This window comes from Sus scrofa, chromosome 2 (genome assembly GCF_054392235.1).
Source record: "Sus scrofa isolate SSC_HxYL_T2T_F1_AM1 chromosome 2, Sscrofa_HxYL_maternal_Yorkshire_Landrace_v2.0, whole genome shotgun sequence".
Classification (NCBI taxonomy): Eukaryota; Metazoa; Chordata; class Mammalia; order Artiodactyla; family Suidae; genus Sus; species Sus scrofa.
This window is the reverse complement of record NC_139384.1, coordinates 23,219,287-23,232,091: the sequence shown is the minus strand read 5'-3', so window position 1 is coordinate 23,232,091 and position 12,805 is coordinate 23,219,287. Positions and strand designations below refer to the sequence as shown.

The window sequence follows — 12,805 nt, the reverse complement described above, 5'->3', positions numbered from 1 at the left end:
CAAGACAAGGGTGTCCTCTTTCATCAACGTTATTCAACATAGTCTTAGAAGTCCTAGCCATGGCAATCAGAGAAGAAAAAGAAATAAAAGGAATCCAAATTGGAAAAGAAGAAGTAAAACTATCACTGTTTGCAGATGACATGATTCTACACCTATAAAATCCTAGAGACACTACCAGAAAACTATTAGAGCTCATCAATGAATTTGTAAAGTCACAGGATACAAAATGAATACACAGAAATTGATTACATTTCTATGCTAACAATTAAAAATCAGAGAAAGAAATTAGGGAAACAATCCCATTTATCATTGAATCAAAAATAATAAAATACCTAGGAATAAACTAAAAAGCTTCAGAGACAAAAGACCTGTATTCTGAAAACTATGACCCTGATGAAAGAAACCAAAGAAGACACAATAGATGGAAAAATATACCATGCTCTTGGATTGCAAGAATCAATATAGTAAAAATGACAATACAACCTAAGGTAAGCTACAGATTCAATGCAATCCCTATCAAATTATCAATGACATTCTTCACAGAACTAGAACAAAATATTTTAAAATTTGTATGGAAACACAAAAGACCTCAAATAGCCAAAGAAATGTTGAAAAGAAAAAACGGAACTGAAGCAATCAGGCTCCCTGACCAGATGCTACTACAAAGCTACAGACATCAAGATGGAATGGTAGTGGCACAAAAACAGAAATATAGATAAATGGGACAGGATAGAAAGCCCAGAAATAAACCCAAACACCTAGCACTTTGTCAATCTATGACAAAGGAGGCAAGAACATACAGTGGAGGAAAGATAGTCTCTTCAGTAAATGGTGCTGGGAAAACACCCATTCAAGAGAATGAAATAGAACATTCTCCAACATCATACACAAAAATAAACTCAAAATGGATTAAAGACCTAAATGTAAGGCGAGACACTGTAAAACTCCTAGAGGAAAACAAAGGCAGAATGCTCTTTGACATATATCACAGCAACATCTTGTTTGATCCATCTCCTAGAATAAAGACAATAAAGACACAAATAAACTAATGGGACCTAATTAAAATCAAAAGCTTCTGCCCAGAAAAGGAAAACATTAAAAAAATGAAAAGTCATTCCACAGAATGGGAGGAAAATTTTGCAAGTGACTCAATTGACAAAGGGTTAACCTGCAAAATATACAAAAAAACTCATATAACTCTACGACCAAAAAACCAAACAACCCAATTGAAAAATGGGCAGAAGACCTAAGTAGACATTTCACCAAAAAAGAAGACATACAGATGGCCAGCAGGCACATGAAAAAATACTCAACATCACTAATTATTAGATAAATGCAAATCAAAAACTACAATGAGGTACCACCTCACACAAGTTAGAGTGGCCATCATTAATAAGTCAACAAATAACAAATGCTGGAGATGATGTGGAGAAAAGTGGACCCCCCTACATTGTTGGTACAACCATTATGGAAAACAGCATGGAAATACTTCAGAAAACTAAATATATAACTGCCATATAACCCAGCAATCCCACTCCTGAGCACACACCTAGACAAAAATTTCATTGAAAAAGATAACATGCACCCATGTGTTCCTTGCAGCACTATTCACAATAGCCAAGACATGGAAACAACCTAAATGCCCATTGACAGATGAATGGATTAGGAAGATGTGGTACATATATACAATGGAATACTATTCAGCCATAAAAGGACAAAATAATGCCATTTGCAGCAACGTGGATAGAACTAGACACTCTCATACTGAGTGGAATAAATCAGAAAGATAAAGACAGACACCATATGATATCCCTTATATGTGGAGTCTAAAACATAGCACAAATGATCTGTCACCAAAACAGAAAAGATCATGGACATGTAGGACAGACTTATGTTTGTTAGGGAGGAGGTGGGAGGAGTGGGATGGATTGGGAATCTGGGGTTAGCAGATGAAAACTCGTGCATTTGGAGTGGATGGGCAATGAGATCCTGCTGTATAGCACAAGGAACAATATATCTAATCACTTGTAATAGAACATGATGGAGGATAATGTGAGAAAAAGAATGGGTGTATATATATGTATATATACATATATATACATATATGCATGACTGGGTCACTTTTCTATACAACAGAAATTGACAGAACAGTGTAAATCAATCATAGTAAATTTTTTTTTAAAAAAAGAAACGAAAAGGAATAAGTGAAATACACTTCTTAGTTTCTCCCAGAATCAACATTAAATATGATTCTGCATTTATAAAGAGTGGAAAGAATATTTACGATTATTCTGAATAACTGGCCACATGAAGGATTGACACTTTCTGTTTGTCTTAAACATTTCTCTTGAAAATAAAATAGGGGGAAAAAAAGGAGAGAAAATAATCGTAGAAGAAAGGAGAGAACAGTTAAAAAAAATTTTGTTCTCCTCAATTAAGTATTATATGTTCCCTCTTCATCTGTAGGAGAGAAAAGCTTCTAAATTCCTTTAGCTTCAGCTCAGGGCACATACTGCTCTTCCTCAGTGGAGTCTGCAAATTCGGAACATCAATTCTTCCTATTAAGTAATCATCCCATTAAATATTTCATCAAGAAGTGGGTTCTGTGCTCATCTGTCCCATCCATATTCAATTAAGGTGGCCACCATTCTTTTATGGGGAGGCGAATGAAACTTTTCAATCTGCCTTACATTTGTTTCCTGTAAAGTTGACATAGTTTATGGAATTTTCATATGATACTATGGATAATAGGCGTTGAAATTCTGTGACTTTATTTCTTTCTCATTTTGGAAGTCAGGGCCAGTTCCACCTATATCCACAGGTATTGTCAGGGTCAGGAGGTGCCAGATATGGCAGGTGATCATGCTTGTATTTCTCTTTGCAAACTGATACGTAATAAATTCAGTAACGACTGAATTGCCAAACATATGAATTGACCAACTTAAAGATTAGAAGTTTCTCACTTACTAGGGGAAAACCTCTGAAAAACAAAGAATTTATGTTTGACCTTAGTTTATTACTTGAATTTTACATACAAGTTTGTAAGAGTACTGTTTATAATAATGGCTGTAGGAATTTTAAGAAATCTGAGCAAATTATTTAGTCTAAGGCTCAATTTTACAGAAGAAAATGAAGTAATTGGTCCAAGAAGACATAATTAGACCAGGAATATAACTTGTTCTTCCTATATGTATTCTTTCACTACTTCACTTAAAAGCATTATCAATTCTCTGAATTTCCATATAGATTTTTCTTCATAATCATCTTCCTCCTGACACATATGTCAATGAGGTTTGGGGGGTTTTGTCATATTTTTTTGCATTTCAATTTCATGCTTTCTTATCCAAGCCTTTATTATAACAATTTTCTCATTTATAAAAAAGTTTATCTCTTTATATTCTTACTTGAAAGACAATCTGGGAGTTCCTATCATGGCTCAGCAGAAACAAATCTGACTAGCATCCATGAGGATGCAGGTTCAATCCCTGGCCAGCTCAGGGATCTGGCATATCCATGAGCTGTGGCGTAGGTTGCAGACACAGCTAGGATCCTGCATTGCTGTGGCTGTGGTACAGGCCAGAGGCTACAGCTGTGATTCAGCCCCTAGCCTGGGAACCTCCATATGCCATATACCACGGGTGCAGCCCCAAAAAGACAAAAGACAAAAAAAAAAAAAAAAAAAAAAAAAAGGAAGGAAAACAATCTGGATTTTTATCTAAATGGTTCCAGGTCCTAGAAGAATGTCTGGTAAATAACAGGGATTTGATAAATTGTTATTGAATGAATGACTCTATTTTGTTTCTGCCTTTTCATGAAGACTGGGGTCATTGTCACAGCCACTCACCCCAAAATATCTATTTATATGGTGTTTTCCTTTGGTACCACTTCCTCAACTCTCTTCAATTTTCATTCTTCACGGTTTGATAGTAAATTTAATTCACTGGCACCTCTGAATATTTCAAAAATACAAATCTTTACCTCATCTGTTTCTATTTATAAGCAATCACGTGAGACAATGACACGAAGACAAATACTACCTATTATATTCATTTTTCTAGATTCCCAAAGCATGTTAGCATATTATTTGACCATTTCCTTCTCTTATACTTTGTCTAAATCAAAATTTACTCACCGATGTAAACAACTATGGAGTTCCTGTTGTGACTCAGTGGGTTAAGAATCCGTCTAGTATCCATGAGGATGCAGGTTCAACCCTGGCCTTTCTCAGTGGGTTAAGGATCCAATGTTGCCTCAAGCTGCTGCACCATAGGCTGCAGATGTGGCTTGGATCATAGGCTGGCAGCTGCAGTTCTAATTTGACCACTAGCCTGGGAACTTCCATATGCCTCAGGTGCAGCCCTTAAAAAACAAAACAAAACAAACCACAACACTTTATTGATAACCTTCTGGAAGCCATATAGACTTTTGGAACTGGGAATAAACAGTGAACAAAATGAACACTACTTTTGACTTCACAGAATTGTTATTCTAGACAGGGGAGGTAAAAAAAAAAAAATGAACAGAAACAATAAAGAACATTTAAAACCCGAAAATTGAAACAATTGCTAAGAAATAAAAACTTCTTTGTATCCACTTGTTTATTTTGAGGGGAGTATGTTTTTAGAGTATGTTTTATAAACACACTTTGAAAAGTCTTGGATTGTAAACCCAGCTGTTTATGTGTATCTATCCTCACCCAGGATATCTGTATCTGGAAAGCTTTTTCTATATGTCTTTGTGAAATAATGAATCCGTGTGAATATAAGGTCAATATAAGTTTTTTTTTTTTTTTCAGGAATGAAAATAAAATTCAATTTTTGTCATAATTTTCTCATGTTTTGTTATACACATTAGTAAGCCCTTCCTACTAACAAGGCACAGCTAAACATGATAGCTTCAATGGTGAATACCTGAAAGCAGGTTTTGATGGAGCAACTTTTCACAATGCTTTATAATACTGATGGCTTAGGAACGTTTCTTTTTCTTTTTTTTCTTTTTTTTTTTTTACAATTAATCATAGGTTGTTACCTAATGTCTTTAAGAGTTTGGAACTTTATGGACTGATGTAGGCCATACCAGGTCTATGCAGATATATGTAATCAGGAACCAGGGGGAGTGTATTTTAGACCTTTAGGAATTGATGTAGCCTCTAAGACAGCCCAGTAGGGTGAAAAACTAAATCTAACATTCCGGCCTCTTGATGAAGCATGTCACCCCCTTCTAGCAGGCTTCCTGGACAAGTGAACTTCATGTGCCCCTTTGTGAGGAGCCAGGGAGGCACTGGAAAGCCACATCCACGTTGATCCTTAACTCATGTATGTCCTTTTTACTGTTTCTTACTTCCTTAATAAACTAAAGTTAAAGCAACCTTAAACTAATCCAAAATCATTTTCATTCTCACTAGGAATGTAGATTAGGTTTTAGGATCAAGCCAACATAGCAGAATCTTCCATTTTTCTTTTTGTAAAATGCAAACAACACCTGCCTAATGAATTTCTCAATTTTAGAAAATTCTAACACACGGATTCTTTTTGCACTCAATGACGTTTCACATGTAGCTTTTTTTTTTTTCTCCTAACATGAGGCATTGAAATTTTAAATATATAAGAGGTTAGGATATTATTGTAAGTGTTCAAAATATGGATGGAAAGTCACCCAGGTTGACCACAAGAGTCAGAGTAGTGAGGAAGGCTGAGGCAGCTATCCTTGTTAGAAGTAGGTAAGAATGACCAGGTACGAGAGGAAGACCAAGAGATGGCAAAGAGGAATAAAGGGGTCTTAGATAAGGTCCCTGGAGAAATACCTGAGATTTGATCCCCTCATGTACAGATCTACTGCCCATGCAATCCTAGTGCTTCAGAGACAGTTCCAAGACCTGGGAAGTGCTTTCCAGGTGCACACTAGACTAAGGACAAGGCATTTTTATGTTATGGTTACTAATGAAATCTGTCCACACTAATAGGAAAGGGGAAAACATTCTAGACAGCATTTTAAAATCAAGACAAGTTGTCCTACTAAATACTTAGGAAAAAAAAAATTAGAGCCTATTTTGCATGAATTGTTAACTTCTAAAAGGAAATGGATGGGGATAAAAATAACTCCATAGGGATTGCTCTCTTTTAAAGAACTCAAGAGAAAAATAAAACAGAAAGGAGAGAACAGAGAATAGACACAGGCAATAGAACTCTGAGTCGCTGAGAGAGTCTATGTTTTATAATCTGCTTATTTATCAGCAGCCCGGGTGGGATCACAGCAGAATAGTCCCAGAGAGCACTTCCTTTAAAAGAAGATTTAATTTCCACTTCTCTCAAGAGTGTGGGGTTGTATCTCTGGAAAATCAGCAATGGGAGGATTCGCTTCAACTAGAGCAGAAGCTACTGCCAGTTTATCCTTTTAAAGCCTCTAGGCAATGTGATATTTCTCCAGTCCCTTGATGTGCATTCATGGATATTCTAACAATTGACGCTTATCCTTAGCTGTTTACTGGGAATTAAATATGTTGGAGGTTACTATCCCTTCTCAGTTGGAGATGAAGGCTACCTTTTACGTTGGAGAAAGCCATCTCCTGTGATGACTGAGAAAATCTGAACTGAATTTTCAGACCTTCTTCAAAAATCCAAATCCCTCTTATCATATGTTCTCAGTAGGCACAGAGAAATGCAGAAGAAAGATCAAAGAGTTGAATTGACCATTTGCTCAATGGAGTTCCTGTACAGCTCAATCTGCCAAGGAAAGTCATGTGACAAAGCCATTCCCCTGACTCAGGTCCTATAGCTTATCTTTATTTAACTAGCAAAAACAGATCCCATGATCCAGTGCCTCCACACTCCCTCCTTGGGCATTGCTCCAGTCCATGCCATTAATATTCCTTGCCTGAATAAGCTGGTCATGTCCTGGTTAGTCTCACTGCTTTTCTTGTTCTCCATAAGGTTTCTTTTCTGTACAGCAGCTAAGGTACTTCTTTTAAGGAGTAAACCAGATCTTATTACTCACCTGCTCAAAGCCCACTGGCAACTTCACTTCACATTCCTAGTAAAATCCAGACCTTGGCCATGGCCACAAAATCCTACCCAACCTGGCTCCTCGTTCTTGGTTATTCCTCTGACATCATGTCTTAGCTCCTGTGCCTTCACTCAGTATAATCAGTCATACTGGGCTTTTCTCTATCTAACAAGTTCCTGCTCAGGGTAATAATACTTAATTTTGCCTTATGTCTAGATTACTCTTTCTCAGTTACTCCCAGGGCTTGCTCTATGGATTAGTTCATATGTCTTTTTTAAGACACCAATCTCTTGGACCAACAGACGTAAAATAGAAACATTTGGTTACCACTTGCTTATTTTTTTCTTCAAAGCTCTTATCTCTGTGTTTAGATTATGATCTATTTTCCCTCTCCTTTGAAGCCAGAGTAGCAGTGCTGTATTTCTAGGGCTTAGAAGACTTTCTGAGGCATAGAGGACACTCAGGAAATATCCGATCAACTATAAAAGGAGGGAGTGAAAGAGGGAGCAAGAGAGGGAGGGGAAACTAGAAGGGATAAATAAGGAAGTAAGGAAGGAAGGGAAGAAGGAGGAAGGAAGGAAGGAAGGAAGGAAGACTTTAAAAATAAAAAAACTAAGCAATTTAGAGATTGTCTAACTTATTACCCAAGAGGATGAAATATAGAGCTTTATTTAGCATACCAAAAAAATATAGGTAAAACCCTAATTCCTGAGAAAGTTCAGATATGCAAACCTACTTTTCCCCATTGAAAGCAGCCCGTGTTTGTGGTGAGGGGACTGTGTGGTGATGAAGAGGAAAAGCAGTTTTAAGTGTTGTTTTTGTTTCATTTTTACTAACAATATACTGACAAGTAAACAAACACACACAAAAAATAAACAAACCAAAATGTAGGGGGACAAGAAAACAGAGAGAACTGAAATTGTCAATTAGCACCAGCTACGAATCAAACTTGTGAGAAAAAAGAATGTATGTGCAACTGGGTCACCATGCTGTAGAGTAGAAAACTGACAGAACACTGTAAATCAGCTATAATGGAAAAAAAATAAAAATCATTATATTAAAAAAACCTTGTGATTTGTGATCAATTACATTATATAACATGGATCTTAGGCTCCAACAATCAGGGCTCACATTGATGGTTAAGTGAAAACTTATTGCAGAGACCATCTTACTGATACTGCTCATTTGCCTAATTTTCTCATCTATTGTAAAAACCAACAAACCACCATGAACACCTGTACTTTGCTTTATGGATAATTTCTTCCCAGTTTTGAACATTGATAAATAAAATCTGAGCAAATATTTTGCTTTACCTCAATTCACCATCTAGTGGCAAAGTAGGTAAATGCAGGCCTCCTATTTAGAATAACACCTCTCCCCACAAAGATTTGTTTCATGCTTCCTAGGTGCCAAGCACTGGGCCTAGTACAGTATTAGGCCGAGGTGCTGATAACATTTCAAAAGTAATATACTTAATGACAAAACTTCAAACTGGGAATCATCTTCCCATTTAGTAGAGGAGGAAAACACAGCTGAGAGGGATTGCCATGGGATGCAGCCCAGCTGATACGAGAAAGCATACTCCCATCCAGAACTGCCACTGCCCTTACCTACCATGCCATAATGTCTCTCCTTAAATTGGAGATATAATCTATGGATAGGTAACATTTTTTTCTTGTGAGAAATTAGCCTGAACTAGGCACAACTGACAAATAAATAGTTATCACACAGTCATAGTGAATTTCAATTTCCAGAACAAGGTATGTCCTTCGGACGACCTGGTTACTAACACAGAACAGCTTGGGGGATAATTCCTGGTGTCTGCACATGGGAGCAATAGCAGCATGATGACCCTTAAATAATGGGAACTTGAAGAAGTCAACAAATAATGATTGAGTTCATTTCTCTAAAGGAGTACATCCACCAAGGGATGAACATATTTGTGGGTTTAGAGACCAAAGACATTTTAGTTAAAATGACACAAAATAAGAGAATTTGAATGTGTATCACTAGCAAATATAAATAAAACCATATTACAGACAACTGGTAAAACAATATGCAGTTGGAAAATGTATCTAGAAAAGCTGAACTCAAAAGAGTAAGAATTTGCTTTGGGACATATTAAGGCTATTTACAATATTCCAATTCTTATTCTTTAAGGTGTGGACTATGCTTGGAATATTCTGTGCTTAAAAGTCAGACATGGCCATCTGTCTTTCTTTAGCCAATGGTGTATGAGAGACAGCTTTGTGTTTCACTTATCAGGACGAAGCGGTTAAAAGCTGGTACACGATTTTTATTTCCTTTTCCTTGATACAATGATGGTGAGGTTCCTGACAGTGGAGGCTCACGTCAGCTTGGGTCCATAATGAGAACAATGAAGACAAGCTCCATATGGATGTGTGCTACCAGTGAGAAATAAACCTATGCTGTTTTAAGCTACTGGGATTTGGACATGGCTTGAACCACATGAGTTTTAAAAAGCTCATCCTGAAAACAAAGTCCAATATGAGGTTATTTTGACATTATTTAGGACAAAGTGTCATCAGAGTAAGACTATTTCAGGTTTATCAATGAAATGCAAATAATTTTATCCGTAATCATCTTGGTGCCATGAGCCATTGATATGGCCCAATTAACTCAAGTGTATCTGATAATGCTTTACTAAAATACCTTCCAATGAGAACTTTTCTTACTATGTAGCCTATGGGAAGATGGTAACTAATATGAAATAGCTGCCCTGCCTGTCAATTATATTTCTTCATTATTAAACTGATCCCTTGGCATGAACTGTTCTCCAGAGTTCTATTAGTTCAGTTAATGAAGCTCTGACCCTGTGAAGTGAGGGCCCATTGGCTGAAATGTGTTTGAGGAACCACACAACTGCTTCTGAGATGGAGATGGAGAGGAAGGAGGGAAGGGAAAGGGAAATAAATTGCCTGCCTATTTCTAACAAGATCCTTGTTAAAATTCTGCTCTCATGAGATGACTAATCACCCCATGGTCCTTCCGAATCTTATGAAGCAAAATATGTTCATAAAACTATGTCTATACTTTTAATCAGTGTTCTTTAGGTATTTATTTTTGGTCAAGAAGGCAGGTGGAAAAGTGGGTGTCTCTTCTTTCCCTATTGGATTTCCAGATTGCCTCATGTGCTTGGATATTTTGTTGAACAAATAACCTCCTCCATCAAATTGACAGGTCTTTTTGGTTAACTTGTTTCCATAATAAATGTTCCATCACCTACATCTATTTTTATTAAACAAGGTGTGTTGAGGAAAGAGAAAAGGTTTTATACAGTCAATGGACACTTCTATTTTCAGCAGCTATTGTATTTTTAATGCATGTTTTTATCTCATGTTAGGATAATATGCACTGGATTATAAATGTCAGGCTTGTAATAAGATTATTTTCTATTGTCATCAATTTTCATAGGAACTCATGGACAGGTTATACTGGTGGAGACCTACAAGTATTTGACAGCACCTGACTTATAAATTACTCTGTTCCTTCAGTTGTTGATTGATTTCTGGACATAAATAACAAAGGAAATGCCAGAGTAATAATTCATCCATTCTTTTTGGTCACAACTTGTGTTTCAGAAACATTGTTTATTTTGCTTGGGTTCTGACTGGACTTATAATTTATCTGGCCTTCTGCACATGCTGCTTTTGCCTTTGCTCTTTCAGATTATCATCCCCAGGGAGGAACAGCAAGAATCATATGTTCCTGTGACTAAGTCCAAAGCTCTATATACCAATGACCACCAATCTGAACCGAATTTTCAAGAAAGAAGCCAGGACAAACTCTTGAAAGAGAACGGCATTAGGTAAATCCATTTGTCTGTTGAATTAATTGCAAAACCCTCAGCCTGATATTCAAGACATGGGATTGTGTTGACCTTTCATTTGTTCACTGCTTTCCCTCTTATTTCCACTATCATTTTCTCCTTCCTTCCCAGCTCCCTCCTCCTTTTCTTTCCTTAATCAAGCATTCATTTGTATCTAGAACATGTTTCTTAAGCACCAGTGGACTATTTATCATGGCCTAATAATATTTCATTCTTCTCAAACTTTGTGCCCTGGCCCACAACTTCTCTACCCAGAATGCTCTCTTCTTTCGTTTTCGATGAACACAAGTAGCCCTATTCTAAAGCTACTAGGTAGAATTCCTCTTTCACTAAGTCTTCAACAAACACTTAAACCTGTATGCAACCCTTCACCTGTACTCCTCTCCTATGGAATTTACCAAAGTCTTCATTATTTTAGAGTTATTTGTATGCTCTATGCTCACTTTTTCTTATCCATCTAGATGGTTAGCATGCTAACTGCTAATGGGAAGAGACTTTGTCTTAACTCTGCTGCACCTGCAGTGCCTTCCTTTGAACATACGCAAACAACAATAATACAAAACCCCAACTGATAACAATAAATACTACAGAAAGGACACACACTAGGGGGTAAATGTATCAGAGCTTGCGACTTCCCTCTGTAATTAACTGACTTGAAATTCTGAAGACCCCTCTTCTGTACAAAGTGGAAATAACTACAGCCTTTTTTTCTCCTTGAAACATTTACAACTTGAAAATTCATAACTCTGATACATACCTTCTGTTAAATGATCCAACATCAGATAAATCAGAGCATCTCACTATTAGAAGTAGAGGCATTAAAACATGCAAGGATAATTTTACAGACTCTCTGGATAAAAGATTCAGCATATCAAACCCCTTCAATGTAATAATAGCAGATGCTCATTACTGAGCCCTTGGCAAATGGTAGATAATGGGCTGGGTATTTAGATTACGCTCTGAATCCTCACCAGAGCAAATAAAATCATTGATAGAAGATGTTATTGCACTCACTTTACTTATGAGAAAACTGAGGCAGTTAGGTTAATCATTTGGCTTATCCAAAGTCAGAATTCAACCAATGTCTGCCTGATACTCTTCCTGCCAAACACATAAATTAAAGTTCTTATGTAGACTTTATATGTACATTAATCAGTATCAATATATAATATACCAATGTGCTTTTGGTGTCACAGAGCATAATTAATGTTTTAAACTATTCATGTAAGTTCAGTTTCTTTCAGTTAACTTTTAGACTTGAAGTTAAAGATCTTTGTTGATTGCCACCCCTAATAAGTGACATTTTAATTAACTCTATAGTAGCTAGTAGCTACAGTGCCTGAAGGGACATATAACCCACAATGCAATCTCTCTCTCCAATCTCCCTAGCCCAATACCACCCTGCTGCTCCAGCCCTGACTGAGAGTTGTTTCCAGGAGTGGATATTGTTTGCACAGAATTACCCATGCCCTGTTCTTTTCCAGGTGCTACATGGCATACATCAGAAGGATGGAATTGATGATGCAGGCAGGAGCCATGGGGCACAGCAAACCTAATGATAACCCAGAGGATGTAAGTCAAAGTCCTCAGGCAAGATCCTGGCACTGCAGCCTGTGATAGTCCAGACACAGGGACCAGGACATATTCTCTACCTTTTATGGAGTGCTCCTAGAAATAGTTCAGTCATCTGCTAACAGATAAGAGGAGCCAGCAATGCTGAATCTTCAAATGTGCATAAATGCCAATGTCAGAAATGCACTCGACAATTGACCAAGTGGTCGCAGCTACTTCTTTGATCCTAATGTCATGCTTTGAGTGAAGTGTTTCTGCTAAACTCTTAGTTATAGCGAATAGTTAGTGTTCTCTTATTTTTTACTTCCTTTTAAAACATTTCCCATCTTTGCTTTTCTCCCTTGTAACTACTGTAATACTTTTATACATATCCGTTAATTT

At 36.9% G+C, this 12,805-nt stretch overlaps 1 protein-coding gene across 6 annotated transcripts in view; it reads right to left on the bottom strand.

Annotated features, from left to right (window-relative positions):
• Nucleotides 1–12,805, bottom strand: part of LOC146405286 (uncharacterized) — a 952,516-nt gene that overhangs the window by 198,588 nt on the left and 741,123 nt on the right. The gene's annotated exons all lie outside the window — the stretch shown is intronic.